The sequence below is a fragment of the Scylla paramamosain genome, chromosome 18 (genome assembly GCF_035594125.1).
Source record: "Scylla paramamosain isolate STU-SP2022 chromosome 18, ASM3559412v1, whole genome shotgun sequence".
NCBI lineage: Eukaryota > Metazoa > Arthropoda > Malacostraca > Decapoda > Portunidae > Scylla > Scylla paramamosain.
In genome coordinates this window covers 3,267,501-3,289,594 of record NC_087168.1, presented here as the reverse complement: position 1 = coordinate 3,289,594, position 22,094 = coordinate 3,267,501, and the positions used below count along the sequence as shown (strand labels likewise).

The following is a 22,094-nucleotide window of genomic DNA, read 5'->3' as shown; positions in this document are numbered from 1 at the left end:
ACTCGGGGATCCGTGGTTAGTAAACTGTGGTCACCACTGTGGATTGTTTTCAAAGGCCACAGAGGTGATTAGTGGGTCTCTTATGTGAGTGTTTTCCCCTTATGGGGCCTAATAATTATCAAACTTTCACAAGAGTCTTGTAACACTGCGATGACTTGCACTTGGGCTTGATCAGAGTAGCGTACATTAGCCGTCGAAACATTTAGAAACATAGACCTTAACTTGCCTCTATCATAGCTTGTATATTTTGCAAGAACTCTGGAGAGTCTGAGCTTAGAAGGTGCAGCCGAGGTTCTCTAGGCAGTGACGTGCAATGATCATTTAGAACGCTCACGGAAGGAGGATTGTTTTGAAAGGCCGCACAGATGATCGGCAGGGTTATTAGGAGTGTTTTTCCCTCTCCGTCAAAGGCCAAAGAGGCAATCAACTAAGTTCTTATGGGTATTATTCGGCTTACATAACATGAAATATTGTCTCTTCCATACGATCTATAGTTTCTCTTGTTGCTGTATTAATCTTTATAATCGTCATCTGAGAAGCTCTAATTTCTAACCACCCTGTTTTATTTTCTCCTTTTTTAGCCTCTTCAATGGAGTGAAATCACTCTTACCCTCGCGATGATCACTCTTGTATACAAATTCCCCTTATTGCTAACTTGTAAAATGGCAGATGCAGATGCAGAGATGCTGAGGATTTCTTTTCAGAAAGTGTTTTATTTGTTTATTTATTTATTTTATTATTAATGGCAATATGAACTTTTCTAGCCTTCAAGATGAAGCATCCCCTTGATGGAACAGTTAATCTTCTTCCATGACATGTTATAGTTGTTCTTATTATAATTATCACCTTCCTAGGATATATACTGGCATCACTTCTCAGAAACACACTTGTTAACCGATTCATACTTGAACATCAAAATATCGAATTAATTTGAACTGCCGTCCCTGCTATTATTTTAATTTTCATTCCCCTTCCTTTACGACTTCTATACCTTCTTGATAAAGTTAATAACCCTTCCATCACCTCAAAAACTGTCGGCCATCAATGATATTGAATTTATGAATATTCAGATTTTCTTAATGTAAAATTTGATTCTTATATAACCCCCTACTAATGAATTGGATTTTTCAGGATTTCGTCTTTTAGATGTAGATAACCGAACTGTTCTTCCAGTAAACACACAAATTCGTATTGTAATCACAGCAGCAGATGTAATTCACTCCTGAACAGTTCCTGCCCTAGGTGTGAAAGCAGATGCTATTCCAGGACGTCTTAATCAAACTAGATGTGTAATATCTCGTCCAGGGTTATTTTATGGTCAATGTTCAGAAATTTGTGGTGCTAACCTTAGATTTATACCCAGTGTAATTGAAAGGGTAAATACAAACTCTTTTCTGAACTGAATTTGTTCATACTCGGACTCACTCGACGGCTGAAAGTAAGTGTAGGTCTTTTAAACCTATTACAGTATTCCGCCTACTTCCGATGACAAGAAATTTGTTAAATTTATAATATTAATTTTGTCATATTAAAGTTATCTCCTCCAAGATATTTCTGAATGCCTCAAATAGCTCCTTCGCTCTGGCTTTACCTCTGCTTCTTTTATTTATTAAGATTGATTATTTTCATGTCTCTTAATAACTTCTTTAAACCATTTGAAAAAAAAAAGGTCTAAAATTACTCAGCCCTATTCAGCTCAACAATCTGCTTGAAAATTATAGCTAATTTATTTTCACTTTTTGAACCTTCTTCAAGAATCTTTAATCTTTCACTGAATTGAATTTCTACCTTATTATGACTTATAATTATTCCTTATTTATACTGGGCTTCCCCCTTCACGCTGATCCTTATGCTGAAGTGATATTATTTTCACTCTTCGTAAAGCATTTAAAGCTCTTTTCACCACTTATTGTATAGGCTCAACTATATTTTTTGTTTCTTTATTTTCATTAATTCTCTATAACAATTTCTTAGGATTATTACCTTACGTGTTTACAAGATGTAGCCATTAAGCAATAACTTCAACACTTTCTCTACCTCTATGGGTAATTTTAATAATCAGAGGTTAAATCAACCACACTCAACACATGTTTGCTCATTTAGTTCCCCAAGGAACTCCTTCTGTTCTTACACCATTTATAGTCTTAAATGAAACTATTACAAATATCATTCGGCCTGGAACTTTAGCCGTACGTTTAGCGTCTAGTATAATTGCAGGTCATCTTCTTTTAACCTTACTAGGATAACACTGGACCATCTATGAGATCTGCATTCCTCTTATCAATTCTCATTTTTTCTCATATTTTATTATTAACTTAAGAGTCTGCTGTCGCAATTATTCAGTCCTATGTGTTTGCTGTTTTAAAGACTCTTTACACTAGAGAAATTAACCAATGACATCATCTCACGGTTTCCAGCCTTATCATCTAGTAGACAGAAGATGTATAGTAGATCCACGTAATTACTGGGCCTCATTTTTACTTATCTGTTTGTTACGTCTTTACTTCTGCCACTTCTCATCTGACCATCATGTCGGGTTTGAAGCAGCTGCGTGGTATTGACATTTTGTGGATGTACTTTGATTATTCCTTTGTGTATTTATTTACTAATGGGGACGTTATTTATTTATTTATTTATTTATTTATCTATTTTTTTTTTAATATATAAAGTATATCTGACTTCCAATCACAAAGTCTAGAATTTCTAGAGAAAATCATTCTGACTTTACTTTTCCTTTCCCTGCTAACCTTACTCATTTGTTACATTGTTATAACTCTGGCATCTCTCGTCTCAAAAAAAAAAAAGAAAAAGAAAAAGAAAAAAAAGAAGAAAAAAAAAAACGATTACTGATGGAGGAAACAACTGTGCTTACGAGTGTGGGTTTCATCCAAAGGGATCAGCACGATTCCCCTTCTCTCTTCGACTTTTTCTAACTGCTGTAATCTTTCTATTTTTTTTTTTTTATGTAGAGATTACGTTACTTCCACCCTTAGCGTCAATTCTTAACGTCACTAAAGCATTTTATCTGTTGTTTACCAAAGCTATGTTTTTTTTGTTTTTTTTTTGTTACTAGGGTTTTACTATGAATGAGTTTAAGGTGCTTTACAGTGATCAGAATAGCACCTTAAGACCATAGTCAAATGATATGACATATGAGTTGCATTCATAAAGTGTTTTTAAAAACTGGTTTTACAAACTTGTATTATTAGAAAGCGAAATTATCGCATTATTTTCTACCTAAACTTCGGCCTCTTAAGCCTCTAATGACTTTGATTGAAACCAAAAAAGAGCTACGTCACTGTTAATGACAAAACTGACGTAATCTTCCAATCAAGATGGAGCATTATGATAAAAAAAAAAAAAGCTTCTAATTTTTTTAAGCGGTTGATATCCGTTTATGCTCCTGTTTTTATAGTGTAAATAAACACGTTATATTTTCGTTGTAAAGCTGAAATATCTTTTTCTAAAAATACCCATTTTATATATATATATATATATATATATATATATATATATATATATATATATATATATATATATATATATATATATATATATATATATATATATATATATATATATATATATCTTAAACTTAAAGTAAATATTACATCTTAAGCAACTCAAGCTAACATTTTTATTTAAACTATTTGAATACACTTACAAAGCGTTTGTTCACTTTTGCAGCTTCAATGCAATATTCTTGTTGAATTATATAAATCCAGATAACTAAAACCGTTAAAATAGTAATCACAATTACAGATATTTTTGTAATTACTTAAATGCCATTTCATTGCAAAGAATTTAGGATATAAAAATAAATAAATAAATACATAAATAATGAAGACCTTGACCTCCATAGGACTGAAGTGAACGTTTATCTGCCACCTTTTCTATACGTGATCCTCTTTTTAACCTCTTTTCACTTAATCATAAAGTCCTTGGTAAAGGTACAAATCATACTGACCCTGTTATCACGACTGAATTATAATTATAAATTCCTTCTAGTGTACAGTTCACTCTAGTTAAATTCAATATATAACCCATCAAACCTCCTGACACCCTGACTATTAATACTATTATTTTCATTACTGTTCTCAAACAAATTATATAACATTTAGTGAATAATCTTCTTAATACTGAACCTCCTAAGATAGCCCCTAACCCCAATACTCTTATCGAATTAGTTATTAAAAAAGCCTCATCTGAAAGATTAGAGATACATCTTAAATTGTATTCTCCTGAGAGAGAGAGAGAGAGAGAGAGAGAGAGAGAGAGAGAGAGAGAGAGAGAGAGAGAGAGAGAGAGAGAGAGAGTATATTAGCGTTAATCCTGTTGCCATCACATGCAGGAACAGTGCAATAGAATTAATTCACCTTTTGAAAGCAACCTCTAAAATTATATCTTTTGAGTAAAATCCTGCCATAAAAGTAAACCACAGAACGTTAAATTAGCAACTGTTACGTAAGACACCGTTAGCGGTATGAATTGAACTAAATTTCCTATAAACCGGATATCTTGATACGCACCTGCTCTATGAATTACAACCCCAGCACATAGAAAAGTAAAGCTTTGAGCAAAGCGGGTCTCAACAGATATATATATATATATATATATATATATATATATATATATATATATATATATATATATATATATATATATATATATATATATATATATATATATATATATATATATATATATATATATATATAAAAGAAGCTAAATCTGCATAACCTAAAGATAAAATTGTTAGTATAACTCCTAATTGTGTTAAAGTTGATAAAGCAGTAATTTTCTTTGAAGCATAGTCAAAATTAGCTCCTAATCCTGCCATGAATATCGTTAGCATGAAATGATTAGCAATATTCTTTGAACAATATATCCTTCTAAGGCAGCTCTAAACGAATTATTAAACATACACCCGTAGTTACTAATGTAGAAGAATGAACTAAAGCTGATACAGGTGTGGCAGCAGCTACAGCAGCCGGCAGCCACGCAGGAAAAGGAATTTGGGTTCTTTTAGTTATAGCCGAAATTATTAAAAAATAAATAAATAAATAAATAATAATAATAGTAATAATAATAATAATAATAATAATAATAATAATAATAATAACAATAATAATAAAATAAACAAAATAATAACAATCATCTTTCGTCTATATAATGTCTATTCAATAATAATAAAAAAAATTAAAAAAAATCACCCTCCTAACCTTCTTATTAATCCAGTTCTCAATAAAATTGCAACACCACCTACACGATAAGAAAGAATAGTATTCCTGCATTTGCAGATTCTTTTTCATTTTGATAATAATTTACTAAAGCATAAGACACCAATCCTAACCCATCTCAGCCTAACAGAATTGTAATCAAATTATGCCTTAACACTATAAATCTCATAATTAGAACGAAAGCTAAAACAATATTATAAACAGATTAAAAGTTTTATCGTCAGCTGTATATTTGCCTCTATAAAAAAAAGTACTCTTCAACAAACAACAAACACAAACCTCATAAATAGTAGAGAAATTCAATCCAAAACTAAAGTAAATACAATTGTTGTTCTTATTAGCCTATAAAAAAATTTTAAAAAATCCATTCAAGTACATCTATTACGCCCCTTTTATTTCTCGTTAATGCTACAATCCCACAGACAGTTCAATCTGCAAATAAACTCAATATCCTAATTTCATGTATAGAAAACTTTTCCTGAACACCATCAATACAAGGAATTATATATATATATATATATATATATATATATATATATATATATATATATATATATATATATATATATATATATATATATATATATATATATATATATATATATATATATATAACATGCTGTCTTAAGCTGTATAAGTGTATCTTGCAAAAAAAAATATATATATATATATACGAGTATATATGTATATATATATATATATATATATATATATATATATATATATATATATATATATATATATATATATATATATATATATATATATATATATATTTTTTTTTTTTTTTTTTTTTTTTTTTTTTTTTTTTTTTTTTTTTCATGTAGGAAGGACACTGGCCAAGGGCAACAAAAATCTAATAAAAAAAATGCCCACTGAAATGCCAGTCCCATAAAAGGGTCAAAGCAGTGGTCAAAAATTGATGAATAAGTGTCTTGAAACCTCCCTCTTGAAGAAATTCAAGTCATATGAAGGTGGAAATACAGAAGCAGGCAGAGAGTTCCAGAGTTTACCAGAGAAAGGGATGAATGATTGAGAATACTGGTTAACTCATGCGTTAGAGAGGTGGACAGAATAGGGGTGAGAGAAAGAAGAAAGTCTTGTGCAGCGAGGCCGCGAAGGAGGGGAGGCATGCAGTTAGCATGATCAGAAGAGCAGTTAGCATGAAAATAGTGGTAGAAGACAGCTAGATATGCAACATTGCGGCGGTGAGAGAGAGGCTGAAGACAGTCAGTTAGAGGAGAGGAGTTGATGAGACGAAAAGCTTTTGATTCCACCCTGTCTAGAAGAGCAGTATGAGTGGAACCCCCCCAGACATGTGAAGCATACTCCATACATGGACGGATAAGGCCCTTGTACAGAGTTAGCAGCTGGGGGGGTGAGAAAAACTGGCGGAGACGTCTCAGAACACCTAACTTCATAGAAGCTGTTTTAGCTAGAGATGAGATGTGAAGTTTCCAGTTCAGATTATAAGTAAAGGACAGACCGAGGATGTTCAGTGTAGAAGAGGGGGAGAGTTGAGTGTCATTGAAGAAGAGGGGATAGTTGTCTGGAAGGTTGTGTGGAGTTGGTAGATGGAGGAATTGAGTTTTTTAGGCATTGAACAATACCAAGTTTGCTCTGCCCCAATCAGAAATTTTAGAAAGATCAGAAGTCAGGCGTTCTGTGGCTTCCCTGCGTGATATGTTTACCTCCTGAAGGGTTGGACGTCTATGAAAAGACGTGGAAAAGTGCAGGATGGTATCATCAGCGTAGGAGTGGATAGGACAAGAAGTTTGGTTTAGAAGATCATTAATGAATAATAAGAAGAGAGTGTGTGACAGGACAGAACCCTGAGGAACACCACTGTTAATAGATTTAGGAGAAGAACAGTGGCCGTCTACCATAGCAGCAATAGAACGGTCAGAAAGGAAACGTGAGATGAAGTTACAGAGAGAAGGATAGAAACCGTAGGAGGGTAGTTTGGAAATCAAAGCTTTGTGCCAGACTCTATCAAAAGCTTTTGATATGTCCAAGGCAACAGCAAAAGTTTCACCAAAATCTCTAAAAGAGGATGACCAAGACTCAGTAAGGAAAGCCAGAAGATCACCAGTAGAGCGGCCTTGACGGAACCCATACTGGCGATCAGATAGAAGGTTGTGAAGTGATAGATGTTTAAGAATCTTCCTGTTGAGGATAGATTCAAAAACTTTAGATAGGCAGGAAATTAAAGCAATAGGACGGTAGTTTGAGGGATTAGAACGGTCACCCTTTTTTAGGAACAGGTTGAATGTAGGCAAACTTCCAGCAAGAAGGAAAGGTAGATGTTGGCAGACAGAGCTGAAAGAGTTTGACTAGGCAAGGTGCAAGCATGGAGGCACAGTTTCGGAGAACAATAGGAGGGACCCCATCAGGTCCATAAGCCTTCCGAGGGTTTAGGCCAGCGAGGGCATGGAAAACATCATTGCGAAGAATTTTAATTGGTGGCATTAAGTAGTCAGAGGGTGGAGGAGAGGGAGGAACAAGCCCAGAATCGTCCAAGGTAGAGTTTTTAGCAAAGGTTTGAGCAAAGAGTTCAGCTTTAGAAATAGATGTGATAGCAGTGGTGCCATCTGGTTGAAGTAGAGGAGGGAAAGAAGAAGAAGCAAAGTTATTGGAGATATTTTTGGCTAGATGCCAGAAATCACGAGGGGAGTTAGATCTTGAAAGGTTTTGACATTTTCTGTTAATGAAGGAGTTTTTGGCTAGTTGAAGAACAGACTTGGCATGGTTCCGAGCAGAAATATAAAGTGCATGAGATTCTGGTGATGGAAGGCTTAAGTACCTTTTGTGGGCCACCTCTCTATCATGTATAGCACGAGAACAAGCTGTGTTAAACCAAGGTTTAGAAGGTTTAGGACGAGAAAAAGAGTGAGGAATGTATGCCTCCATGCCAGACACTGTCACCTCTGTTATGCGCTCAGCACACAAAGACGGGTCTCTGACACGGAAGCAGTAGTCATTCCAAGGAAAATCAGCAAAATACCTCCTCAGGTCCCCCCAACTAGCAGAGGCAAAACGCCAGAGGCACCTTCGCTTAGGGGGATCCTGAGGAGGGATTGAAGTGATAGGACAAGATAAAGATATGAGATTGTGATCTGAGGAGCCCAACGGAGAAGAAAGGATGACAGCATAAGCAGAAGGATTAGAGGTCAGGAAAAGGTCAAGAATGTTGGGCGTATCTCCAAGACGGTCAGGATTACGAGTAGGGTGTTGCACCAATTAGAGACGTCGCAGTGAGGCTGGTAGATACCTATCAGCGCCAGCATTTTTAATTGTCTCCGATTTCCTGGGGCAAAGGGGTGTCTTAGCTAAATTTGAAATCGATGTGCAGGAAAAGTACAGCATGAATTGCTGCACAAGTGTATCTAAAATTAAATACATAACCCTTAATATTAATATTCATACTTACTGGTGTATGATAAGGCTTTGTTAATTGAATTATAAGATAAAACTAAAAATAGGTAATGATTTTTTTTAAGTAAGTATGAACAGTAAAAATAAAAGGATGTTGATTTCGGCTTGTGCATTTTATCTGGGAGTGTTGAAAAATATCAGATATCACTGACACATCCTGTATATGAAAGTAATCAGTAAAATAAAAAAAAAAGAACAACACCGCTGGCGGACGTACGACGTACTTATCTTGATCATGATTCTTCAATTAAAGAAAGCGCCGCGCGCCTTTAGGAAGGAATGTAAAGTGTAAACAGTAGCCTCTCAGTTCTGCTGATACAAAGGCCTTTACTTTGCTTTACTATATCCAGAATAGGGTATAGCTCGTTCTTTCAGGAATTTTCTTAATTCCGCTGTAGTCCATGATTGTGGCGGTGATGTATCCATTGTGCAGGGTAGTCGAGTAAGCGTGGTCCTGTGTTTTGGTTTGCTCGCTGCCCAAGTACCCGAGGATAGTGATTGTACCGCAAAAATGAAGTCTCTGATACAAAATTATATTTTCTTTACATTAAATGGATTTGCCTGTTGTTTAGTACATGAAAATGCAAGTATATATTAGTATACTTCCATTGAGGTCAGTAGAAAATTACAGATTGCCTGCCTTGATACACTTAAAGGCTCTTTTAAGAATATCATCTGAAATTATGAATAGAGGCTCAAACAATGTCATGTGCTGTCAGTTATCACGAAATTAATTGACTTAAAATTCAGACGCATTACTGTGCAACGATACACCTTTGTAAGCTTGTAAAACCTTGCCCCAAAAAGTATTTTTTTTCCGGCGAGAACTAAAAATTCTGGCGCTATCTGGTATCAAAACGTTCACTGCGACGTCTCTAATTGCTCTAGGTCATGGAGGATAGCAAAGTTGTAGGCTAGTTCACCAGGATGGTATATGGATATATGGATCTTAAATAATTTTCCACGCCTGAATAGTTGGAGTAATAATTTTATTTATAGTTATAGCAACTGCCTTTTTAGGCTATGTTCTTCCTTGAGGACAAATATCGTTTTTGGGAGCTACAGTTATTACTTATCTTTTCTCAGCCATGCCTCACATCGGTAGTGACTTAGTTCAATAAATCTGAGGAGGATTTTCAGCTGATAATGCCACAAAAACCCGGTCCTTTACCTTCCACTTTGTTCTCCCCTTTATTATTGCCGCTTTAAGTATTATCCACATTTTTTTCCTTCATCAATCAGGTGCTAATAACCCTTTAGGAGTGTCCAGACAGTTAGATAAAGTACCATTCCATTCTTATTCTACTGTTGAAGATATTGTAGGATTTATTGTTATGTTCAGCCTTCTACTCATCCTTTCTCTTTTAAAGCCTTACTTGGTGGGCGATCCTGATAATTTTATTAGAGCTAATCCTTTAGTTACTCCTGCACATATTCAACCAGAATGACAGTTCCTGTTTGCATACGCCATTCTTCGATCTATTCCAAACAAACTCGGGGGAGTAATTGCTCTGGTTGCTTCAGTAGCAATTAATATAATATTACCTTTCACTCTTACTTCAAATTTCCACAGATTAACCTTTTATCCTCTTAATCAATTTATATTCTGGATTATAGTTTCAGTGTTAGTTACATTAACTTGAATCAGAGCTCGACCTGTTGAAGAACCTTATGTAGTTACAGGTCAAATTTTAACTGTTACTTATTTTTCTCTCTATTATTAATCCCCTTCTACTCATAGGATGAGATAAAATACTAAAATGAGTTTAGTTCATTTAAAATAGATATTTTGAAAGTACCAGAAAAGAAAGTTATTCTTAACAGTTGTATTTAATGTTATTTTAATTATATTTATAAGTTAATCACGAAACAAAGATTTCACTCCAATAAAAAAAATAAAAAATAAATAATTAATAGGAACAAAAACCTTTTTCAAGGTAAATATATCAATTTATCATATCAAAGCCGAGGTAAAGTTCCTGGAACTCAAACAAAAATAAACGCCAATAATATAGACTTTAGATAAATTATTATACTACAAGTTCTTCTCCCTAAAAATACAATAAAATAAAGAACTCTTATAAAAAGAATTCTTGAATACTCTGCTGTAAAAATCAAAGCAAACCCTCCCCTACTGTATTCTGTATTAAATCCTGATACCAGTTCAGATTCACCTTCTGCAAAATGAAAAGGTGTTTGATTAGTCTCTGCTAAACAAGAGGCAAACAAAAATAACCTTAAAGGCAATGTTCAGACATTTAGACAAGTTGGAGCGGGAGGTGGCAGGAAACACAAGTGTATGGAGTTGAGTTTATTCCCGACCAGTTTCGCTACAGCTTCTTCAGGGGAACTGAAGTCAGTTCCCCTGAAGAAGCTGGGGAACTGAAGTCAGGGGAACTGAAGTCAGTTCCCCTGAAGAAGCTGGGGAACTGAAGTCAGGGGAACTGAAGTCAGTTCCCCTGAAGAAGCTGTAGCGAAACTGGTCGGGAATAAACTCAACTCCATACACTTGTGTTTCCTGCTACCTCCCGCTCCTTAAAGGCAATGATATAAATATGAACTAAATATAACATTGATATTTAACAAGCATCTCTAAACCCACGCAACAATACAAAAAAAAAAAAAAAGACAATAAAATTAGAGGTAATCTTACTTCATAAGAAATAGTTTGAGCGACCCTCCGTAACCTCCCTAATACAGAATATTTGCAATGAGAGGCTCATCCCGCCACTATAACACTGCAAACTCCTAAACATAAACAACAACAAAGAATAAAATCCTTATATTAAATCTTGCTAACCCTACGTCATAAGTATTGCACTCCACACCAGTGAAGATAGAAATAACCTAAAGACAGGACATAAATAATAGACAACAAAACTTGATATAATAGGTATAGTTTGCTCTTTTGTAAAGAGTTTGACGCTATCAGAAAAAGCCTTAAGTAATCATATATATATATATATATATATATATATATATATATATATATATATATATATATATATATATATATATATATATATATATATATATATATATATATATATATATATATATATATATACATATATTTTTTTTTTTTTTTTTTTTTTTTTTGTCATGTTATTGGCCGAGTTTACCTTGAATGGGATCACGTTTTCTTAGTGTCCCCCGTGTTCCGGTTACCTGCCATTTGGGCATTATCCTTATTATTGGATATAAGTAGTGTAAGGCTTATTTACCCATTTTATATCATGTAGTATTATTCTCTTCATAATTCAAGTTCTCTATATCTTTGTATGTATAAGGGAGGAAGTATAATTGAGGTGGAAATATGTTGAAAACGAGGGGAGCTTGAGTGGGCAACAACACATTCTAAGGAAGGGAAGGCAGAGCGCCTTAGGTCGTGAGGTATATCGGAGGGAAGGTGTCTCTCAGGGAAGAATCTGGGTTTGGATTGGTGATGGAGTGGTGTGTGGAGGTATTAGTGGTGTAGCGGTATAACCTTGATTTCCAGGATCAGGTTAGTGAGTCTTTTGTGGTACCAAGAGCTCTTGTCCGCTGAAATTCGGTTGTTGAGTTGTGCTGGTGACAGGTGACACTGTTCGAAGGGCAGCCATTTTGTGAGTGGAGGTTATGGTGTTGACCTTGGAAACTGGTGTTGTGGTGTATTGGTGATTTTGGGGATGATGTTATGGTGTTTTGGGTAATTTTTGGTGGTGATGGTAATCTCCTGTGAGGCTTGAGGAGGTGAAATACGGGAATTATTGTCTGGGGACGCGGTAATGGCGTCTGAGTAAATTCCTGCGGTTGAGGGGAATATTTCTGTGACTGGTGGAGGTGTAAACGGGTTCTGGTGTTGTGTGAAGTGACGAGAACGTCATGTAGTAACGTGTACTACCACATGTTGTTTGTGAATTATTATTATTATTATTAATATATGTGTTTGTAACATAGAATAACCGTGTTTTCTACTCCCCCAACATTAATCTGGTATTAGAGGTGATTCCAGGTGTGCTGTGTCGAGGTAAAGGTAGAGTGAGAAATAATTCTGGCGATTTCGGATACTTCGGGTAAACACTCGAAGCCTTTAAAAATCCAGACCTTTAAAACTTTCCGGGATCAGTGTAACGTCCATTTTCTTGGAAAGATAACCAGGATCGTACGATCGTAAGTAAGTAAGCGATCGTGACAATATATATATATATATATATATATATATATATATATATATATATATATATATATATATATATATATATATATATACACACACACACACACACACACACACACACACACACACACTACCTTATTAGGCACTTTGCGAATCCGAATGTAACCTAAAATTTTACGCTGTAACAAAGTTACAAAAGCCACTCCTACTAGAACACAAATGATTAAAACCAAATAATTTACGATTTCCGCTAATAACACAAAACAATTAGATTCAGTTGTTTTACTATTTACAGAATTAATTCTAGTTAACTACATCCTAAGTCTTGTACATTCTATCTGACAAAATAGCATTTCAGTCATATAAGAAAAAACAAAAATCAATTATTCAATCCTTTCATACTAAAATGATTCTTTTAACTCCAGAAGATAGAAACCGACCTGGCTCTCGCCGGTGTGAACTCAAATCATGTAAAAAATTAAAGGTCGAACAGACCTTCTTTTATAGCTGCTGCACTATAAAGACATTTTAATTCAACACCAAGGTCACAAACTTTTCTTTGACAAGGACTCTCAGAAAAAATTATGCTGTTATCCCTAAAGTAACGTGATCTTTTAAACCTTGAAAAGGACCACTTATTAATTAGAATCACATACAACTGTTTCATTACAAAAAGCAGCTATTTTTACTTATACCTTTGTCGCCCCAACAAAATAAATCTTCAAAATACACTTTTATTAAAAAAAAAAAAAAAATCATAAAATTTATTAAATTTATGAAGCTTTTTAGGGTCTTATCGTCCCTTTAGAAAATCTAAGCCTTTTCACTTAAAAATTAAATCCGATTTAAACAAAAGAGACAGATTTTTCTTTGTCCAACCCTTCATACAAGTTCTCAATTTAAAAACTGATGACTTTGCTACCTTTGCACGGTCAAGACACCGCAGCTATTTAACATTTAATGTCAGTGAGCAGGCTAGACTATAAATATCCTCAAATAAACATTTTTTTGATAAACAGACAAGAAATAACCTTTGCCGAGTTCCTTTTTTATTTAATCTTTATTACTATAACTAATTCTCCGTATTCTAGATCACAGTTATTCTACAGTTCACTTTACTTACATAACCATTTTTTTTTCTTAAATTTTAACGTTTAATAAAATATCCTAGTACTTACCCCAAAGATGAAATTAATTATTCTTAATTTCTAATCTAAATTAGAACACTTTAAATTCATGGCTATTTTTAAGCCTAGGAAAAACTTATTTCCCGTTTTCATCTATTGATTGATTGTTTTAGTGACAAGAAGCTCATTCCTCCTGCCCTTAAATATTGAATTATAATTTACTCAATAATTAAATTATATTTTATTCCTAGAAAACCACAGATATTGTAAAGCTCGTATGACATTTCATCTTCAATATTATATTTCTTTTTTTTTTTTTTTTTATTACAAAAAATGTTTAATATATTAGCTATCCTTATTTCGGGATTTACATCTTATTTGTTCTGTTTTAAATGTCCCTGATACACAAGGTGCGATGTTAAAAATCTACTTTATTATTAAAAATAAATAAATAGTATTATTTCCTGTTCAGTACTTATAATCTATAGCTTTTATAAAATATTTAATTATTAATTACTATTTATGTTTATGATATTAATTTTTCAGCCTATATTTAATTATTAACTTAAACAATAATTTAAAATCAACTCAAAGCATATTGACTTGCACAATAAACCTTTTTCAACATAACTGAAATGCTATGCTAACTTAGCTCTGCTTTGATTCCTATCCAGGCTCACTTTCCAGTAAGCCTCCTATGTTACAAGTTATCTTAATAATGAAAGCGCCGGGCGATGTGTACATAATTTACACCTTATATCTAGTAAGCACATTAAACTCGCTTTACAATCAAATCCTCCTTCTAATTAATATTTCAAATTATTTTTCCGTATCAAATAATATTTTATTGTAGCCCATTTTAATTCAGACATTACTTGCACCTTGATCTAATATTAATATATTCAACATTATCGATGATTTATTCAGTAATTTATTTTATAAACATTACTTAATAGTGATAATATACATAACTTACAAGTCTAAGTAAGATTCTTCGTGGAGTATCGATTCAATAACAGGTTCCTCTGACAAGACTAAATCACCGCCAAATTCTTCATGTTTTAAGAGCATAACTGTTAATACTTAGGTTTATAAGAATTACTTTTTGGTATAATAGAGTATCTAGTCCTATTTTAAATCCAACCTTTTATTGCTTCAATTTTAATTATACCTTAACGCCTGTAAAAGAAAATATAATTTCACTTTTTGTTCTTCCAGGTTATCTAAAAAAAAAATAAAATAAATAAATAAATAAAAAAATAAAAATATATATATATATATATATATATATATATATATATATATATATATATATATATATATATATATATATATATATATATATATATATATATATATATATATATATATATATAGCATTTAACAAAAAAACAATATATTCTCATTTAATCTTAGAGTGTAACTGCAACTGCTGACACAATGTTAATTAGGTTTTAATTTGCTGCTAAATCTTAATCTAAATAATTTAATATTACGTGCTAAGAATTAAACTTCATAGAAACAAATCTGTAATCACTAACAACTCAACAAGTATAAAACTATTAAATATTACACGCTAAAACTCTCAAACAAACTCAGAATAAACCACGACAACTTAAGAAATAAGCAAACTTTAATAAAAAGAAAAAAAATTAAATGAACCTTAAAAAAAAAAGAAGATAGAAAGTTAACTTGCACATACAGATACATTTAACAACTAAAACAGATTATATAAAAAAAATGCATATATAATTAAAGTGTGACATTACTTATATATATATATATATATATATATATATATATATATATATATATATATATATATATATATATATATATATATATATATATATATATATATATCCCAGTCCCACAAAAGGGCCAAAGCAGTAGTCAAAAATTCCAGAGTTTACCAGAGAAAGGGATGAATGATTGAGAAGAAAGTCTTGTGCAACGAGGCCGCGGAAGGAGGGGAGGCATGCAGTTAGCGAGATCAGAAGAGCAGTTAGCATGAAAATAGCGGTAGAAGACAGCTAGAGATGCAACATTGCGGCGGTGAGAGAGAGGCTGAAGACAGTCAGTTAGAGGAGAGGAGTTGATGAGACGAAAAGCTTTTGATTCCACCCTGTCTAAAAGAGCAGTATGATTGGAACCCCCCAAGACATGTGAAGCATACTCCATACATGGACGGATAAGGCCCTTGTACAGAGTTAGCAGCTGGGGGGATGAGAAAAACTGGCGGAGACGTCTCAGAACGCCTAACTTCATAGAAGCTGTTTTAACTAGAGATGAGATGTGAAGTTTCCAGTTCACCAAAAGCAGAAGGATTAGAGGTTAGGAAAAGCTCAAGAATGTTGGGTGTATCCGCCCCCCATCAAAAAAAAAAAAAAAAAAAAAATCGGTCAGGAATACGAATGGGGTGTTGCACCAGTTACTCTAGGTCGTGGAGGATAGCAAAGTTGTAGGCTAGTTCACCAGGATGGTCAGTGAAGGGAGAAGAAAGCCAAAGCTGGTGGTGAACATTGAAGTCTCCAAGAATGGAGATCTCTGCAAAAGGGAAGAGGATCAGAATGTGCTCCACTTTGGAAGTTAAGTAGTCAAAGAATTTCTTATAGTCAGAGGAGTTAGGTGAGAGGTATACAGCACGGATAAATTTAGTTTGAGAGTGACTCTGTAGTCGTAGCCAGATGGTGGAAAACTCTGAAGATTCAAGAGCGTGGGCACGAGAGCAGTTTAAGTCATTACGCACATAAACGCAGCATCCAGCTTTGGATCGAAAATGAGGATAGAGAAAGTAGGAGGGAACAGAAAAGGGCTACTGTCAGTTGCCTCAGACACCTGAGTTTCAGTGAGGAAAAGAAGATGAGGTTTAGAAGAGGAGAGGTGGTGTTCTACAGATTGAAAATTAGATCTTAAACAGCGAATGTTGCAGAAATTAATGAAGAAAAAGTTGAGGGGGGTGTCAAGACACTTAGGGTTGTCGACAGAAAGGCAGTCCGACCTTGGGGACATTTGTGGTCCCCTCCCAAATGGGGACTCCGAGGCTGGTGTAGGAGTCGCCATGATGATTTTAATTTTTTTTGAGTGAAGGGTGTGTGTTATTAGGTGCTTGTAGTTTTGTGTGGAGGAAGAGAGTTGTCTTAAGAGGGCAGGCTGTGACTGCCCCCTTGTGTTGTGAGACACAAAAGGAAACGTTCAGTGAGGTCACAGCTGGGTTTAATGATAAGTTCACAGCACCCCCTGAACAGTGCATTAGACCTCACTGGGAGTAATGATCGTTTCGGCAGGTGTCTACTGCCTCCTCCTTGTATAAAGCAAAATAGTAACACACATCCAGTTTAAGCTGCCGCTGCGAATAACCACTGGTTGAAAAGAGGAGTAATGTCAAGCATCCGCAATCTCCCAATTCTCTCCAAAGATGTTCCATCGCGGACCGCAGAGATTACTGCTCGTTATGAAGAGTTCTTATATCTTAGTGAGTACTTGACTGGTTATATAAGTTTATTAATTGAGTACAATTCATTAAAATTTTGAATTCAAATATATACATATATAAGCATAATATGCATAAATTTCATATTTGCATTTTCTCTTAAACTTCTTTTATTATATTCTCTTCTTCATTTTTTTTCTTAATTTAACTTCTTTACTTTTATTTAAACTTTTTTTTTCATATTATAGTTTATTATTATTCTAATATAGTGTCTGATTTAGAAGGGTAGCTCTGATAAAGCTAATAATGTATAATTATACCTATATCATTCATAACAGACCTACACAATTCATTCAAAGATGAAAACTTTATGTGCACTATACACCAACGAATTTTTTTTTTTTTTTTTTTAAGAAAAGCTAATTAAGCCAATGGGCTCATACGCCGTAAATGAAAGTTCAACCTTTCTTTTTTTAATGACCTTTCCAATTTCCTATCTTCTATTTTTTTGTACCTTACTTTCTGGCATCCTCTTATCTATCTCTTCCACTTCTTGATTTGGAGCTTGACTTGAGTTAAAATTAAGTCTCTTATCATGTATCCCTCATATTACAGTTAAATTGTGTCTGTATCTAACAGGGCCTGTAATTATATATATATATATATATATATATATATATATATATATATATATATATATATATATATATATATATATATATATATATATATATATATATATATATTATTGAAGCTATAGCATTCACCTTATTAATTATATCTAGTTCAATGTATATATATTCACTAAATTTTTCTTACATTTAATTACTCTATCTTTACTATTAAAATTAGGTGGAGCTCCCTTACATTTTTTATTTCCTTAAATTACTGAAGGATTATCATAACTTGAAGCTTTCATCCTTCTAACCATCCAAAAATTAACTCCTATGTTTCTAATTTCTTATTTAACTTTCTCTTCCAATTTAGTAACTTAGCAGCTTTAAGGTCTTTAATTGGAGCTTTAGGAGAACTAAACGTTACAAAATTACGTAATCTCATAGTTTTTTCTTCAATCAATCTTGCATACTTATCGCTATGTCAATTAGTGATTATTCTACTTTGTTACTCAATCCTCTTCGATCTCTGATATAATAAATCAAAATAAAAGAAAAGTTATCCTTAACCTTTTTTTTTTTTAACAATGAACCTTCTGTCTGTAGGAGGCCTTCCTCCTTTATAGGATTTACGCCGAAATTAATTATAATTCAACTTCTCTTTTCTAAAGTAATATTTTTTTTCTTTTAATTCTTCTTTTCTCAAGTCTTATTACTTTATATTTCTGTTTACGCCTCTTTTTTCCAATAATTTTATTATCATTTCCCTCCATCGCTTCTTCTCTTAAAATTTAACCTTTATCAACATTTTCCCCTCTGTTAACCTTTGTTACCTTCATAAACATATTTGGTACATGTTTTCCCGTTCCATTTCTAGTTTAGGATTTTAAGTTATACTAAACTAAAGGCTTTCAAAGCCTTAAAAAAAAAAAATCTTTTAAATCATAAGTTCCATTGTCTCAACACATCTTTAGATTCGCAATCTAAAATAAATTATTTATATTTTACTATAGAACCTAATAAGAAAGTTCCCACTTGTTTTAAGATTTACAATCTAACGCCTATATTACTCAGCCATCTTATTATGCAACGATGATTCTTTTCTGCAAATCATAAAGACACTGTAACACTATATTTTATTTTTGGAGCATGATCTGGTATAGTAGGAAACTCATTAAGTTTAATTATCTGAGGTGAATTAGGTCAGCCAGGTACACTTATTGGTAATGATCAAATTTACAACGTCGTGGTTACCGCCCACGCCTTTAGTATAATCTTTTTTATAGTAATACCACTTATAATTGGAGGACCTGGTAATTGATTAGTACCATTAATATTAGGGGGTCCTGATATGCATTCTTCTGATAACGACCCTAAGTGTCTTGACACCCTTTCCAATTCTTCATTAAGTTTTGCAACATTCGCGGTCTAAGATCTAATTTTCAATCTATAGAACACCACCTCTCCACTTCTAAACCTCATCTTCTTTTCCTCACTGAGACTCAGGTGTCTGAGACAACTGACAGTAGCCCCTTTTCTGTTCTCTCCTACTTTCTTTATTCTCATTTTCAATCCAAAGCTGGATGTTGCATTTATGTGCACAACGAGTTAACCTGCTCTCGTGCCCACACTCTTGAATCTTTCGAGTTTTCCACCATCTGGGTACGACTATAGAGTCATTCTCAAACTAAATTTATCTGCGCTGTATACCTCTCACCTAACTACTCTGACTATAAGAAATTCTTTGACTACTTAATTTCCAAAGTGGAGCACATTCTCTCTTTCCTTTTGCAGAGATCTCCATTCTTGGAGACTTCAATGTTCACCACCAGCTCTGTCTTTCCTCTCCCTTCACTGACCACCCTGGTGAACTAGCCTTCAACTTTGCTATCCTCTACGACCTAGAGCAATTGGTGCACACCCTCCTCATACTCCTGACCGTCTTGGAGATACATTCTTGACCTTTTCCTGACCTCTAATCTTTCTGCTTATGCTGTCACCCTCTCTTCTCCATTGGGGTCCTCCGATCACAATCTCATATAATGTGTCTTGTCCTATCGCTCCAATCCCTCCTCAGGATCCCCCTAAGCAAAGGTGCCTTTGGCGTTTTGCCTCTGGTAGTTGGTATTTTGCTGATTTTCCTTGGAATAACTACTGCTTCGGTGTCAGAGACCCGTCTTTGTGTGCTGAGCGCATAACAGAGGTGATAGTGTCTGGCATGGAGGCGTACATTCCTCACTCTTTTTCTCGACCTAAACCTTCCAAACCTTGGTTTAACACAGCTTGTTCTCGTGCTATACTTGATAGAGAGGTGACCCACAAAAGGTACTTAAGCCTTCCATCACCAGAATCTCATGCACTTTGTATGCGAGTGACAGAAAAGGCGAAACTGCCGAGGAAAGAAAGCTGAAGAGACCAGACACGAGCAGAAATTGTAGTAAATGTGATGAAATTGTCAAATATAAATCAACCTGCATAAAACTAGCAATATTTAAACCGAAGACATTACCAGACACAATATTCAACCCTGATTCAAGAGCGCGGCAACAGAACTTGATAAGACTGTTGTAGCAAACGTGTTAAAACTGTCGTCTGTAAGTCAGCACTGCATGAAACTCAAGACTTTTAAAACTGAAGATATCACCAAACACAATACTGAACCCGGATTTCAAGAGAGCAATCATAAAACTTAAGAAAAATCACAGAATACAGTAGTCGTCACCATTTCGCCCCCTATCTCGACAGCACCAGACAGGCTGTAGTGGAGGTCATTGCGGCTCTCAAGGGTGCTTCCATTGGGGCATAAGAACACTGGGAAATACTGTAAATTGCCCCGATCTACGCAAGGAAGCTACAAGGACCCAAGGAGTGTTGCTGGCTATTTCAAGTTCAGGTATTGGGATTCTGTCAAAGTTATGAGCAGAGAGAGAGAGAGAGAGAGAGAGAGAGAGAGAGAGAGAGAGAGAGAGAGAGAGAGAGAGAGAGATGAAAAGAAATTAACATAAAAGAAGCATCAATTAATACGAACAAAAAAAACAACTTTTGAACATACAAACAAATTTCAGAACACTCACTTTCATGATCCTAGTGAAAGCTGAACAAGGATTTTGCTTCGTCATTAACACACACACACACACACACACACACACACACACAGTACTTAGTCAGTTAGATAGTTAGAAGGGTTTTTTTCTTTTCATTTACCAGTTTTTATTTATTTTATTACTTTATATATTTTGTTTTAATTAGCTGGTTAGTTAGTGAGTAGTCCCTTCATTCGTTCGTTCGTTCGTTCGTTAGTGAGTTTTTTCTTTTTTATCTACCTCTTTTATCTTCTCATTTTATTTATTTAATTTTAGTTAGTTTTTTTTTCATTTTATTTACCAAGTTTTGTTTTTTCCCGTCCTTCTGTTCCCTTTGGTGGCGCGTAACACTGGTATCACGCCCACTGCCAGTGACTTGTTTAGGTTCAGGAGCTGCTTCGCGTGAGTCAGCTGGCCTTCTGCTGCCTCCTTACCTCCTCCTGTTCTTACACTCCTTTACCAGTGCAGGGCGTGATGACAGTGGCTCGCTCGCTGCCACACTCACGCCTCGTATCCCTGCCCCGCCCTCCAGCCTCTCATTACAAGTCATCGTCCTCCGCGCCTCACTGCTTGCTTCGGGATCATGAACCGCATTCTGAAACACTTCATCACTACTTTCAAAAGGCTCTAGTTGAAATAACGCGGGTTTACAAGGCTGTTTTTTATGCTTCTGGTGAGAGATCAATGACATTTTTGTATCATTAACAAGAGAAGCACTCTTGAGAATACAGTCAGTCTTCTCTGTGGCCTTTGAAAACAGAGAGAGCAAAGCGTTTCAGAATATGGGGCAAGACCATATACTGAAACACTTCTGCAGCACATCTTCACTACTTTCAAAAGGCTCTAGTTGCAGTAACACTGGAATTTAAGAGTGTCTTTTACGGTTCTGGTGGTAGATTAGCAAGACTTCTACATCATTAACGGGAGAAACACTCTTGAGAACCCGGCTGATCATCTCTGTGGCGTCTGAAAATAGTCGTGGTGAGAGAGCAAAGTGTTTCGG

At 34.4% G+C, this 22,094-nt stretch overlaps 1 pseudogene; it reads right to left on the bottom strand.

Annotated features, from left to right (window-relative positions):
* Positions 1-10,661: 10,661 nt before the first annotated feature.
* On the bottom strand, positions 10,662-21,641 carry LOC135108956 (NADH-ubiquinone oxidoreductase chain 1-like; annotated as a pseudogene).
* Between the last annotated feature and the right edge of the window lie 453 nt (positions 21,642-22,094).